We start from the raw sequence: 932 nt of genomic DNA on the forward strand, positions 1-932 counted from the left end.
TATTACATAGCTATTCTATGCATGAATATACACTTAGAACACCTACTCATTCTCTTCAGAAATACAAGATTCTGACTGTAATGATGCTATTTGTGTGTGATTTATTTAATATGAACAGCTGCAGTATCTCTCAGCTGTATCAGTGCAGTCACTGTGACTCTGACTGACGGAGGTTTTTGTACGACTCTTTATCACTGTGTGAACACATCGTCACCTTGGAATTATAAGGTTCTATCTGACATTTTTGTAAAAATTGAGTTATTCACATATTCATATTCTGTGACAACTTATTTACATTATGTAATGTTTCTTTTTTAAGTTGTGTATATTTTGGGACTTAAAAAAAAAAAAAAGAAATTCTATCTACAAAGTCGAACTCTAACTTGGTTCTATAAGGTTCTATCTGCGTGAGCCAATCAGCGCTTCGAATGCACACACGAGGACCAATCAGGATCAGCTTTCTTTGTTATGTCGCCGGACTGCACCGCGATAGCGAAAGAGAGTGCAGAAAAACAGTAAATCAGTGAAGAGAAGACTAAATAATTTAGAAACCTCATGATCGACTATTTTATTTATGATCTTGTCAATGACAGCAGCCCAAATTCCAGGGAATTACAGTCTTTTTGTGTGTTTTGCTGTAGCTATTGCTGAGTTATTTTCAGTTAGACACCACGCTAGCCAGCAGCGCTATTAAGAAGAATAGGGGATAAAAAACAAAAGAGGAAAACATCTGCGGAACAAAAGAAGGCTTAAGGTAATAAGGCAAGAAGTAGGACCCGTGTAACCCGTGTAAAAGCTTTCCAGCGCTGGAGAGAACTCAAGGAGCAGAGGCCTGCGATCGGACGCCGAGGTTGCCGAGGTTGCTCTCAATACGTGAGTAACACCGTGTCTACAACAGCTAAAGTCTGCCTACACTGGACGCGATCAAACGA

The sequence above is a fragment of the Sinocyclocheilus rhinocerous genome, unplaced genomic scaffold (genome assembly GCF_001515625.1).
Source record: "Sinocyclocheilus rhinocerous isolate Xijiao unplaced genomic scaffold, SAMN03320098_v1.1 scaffold6511, whole genome shotgun sequence".
Classification (NCBI taxonomy): domain Eukaryota; kingdom Metazoa; phylum Chordata; class Actinopteri; order Cypriniformes; family Cyprinidae; genus Sinocyclocheilus; species Sinocyclocheilus rhinocerous.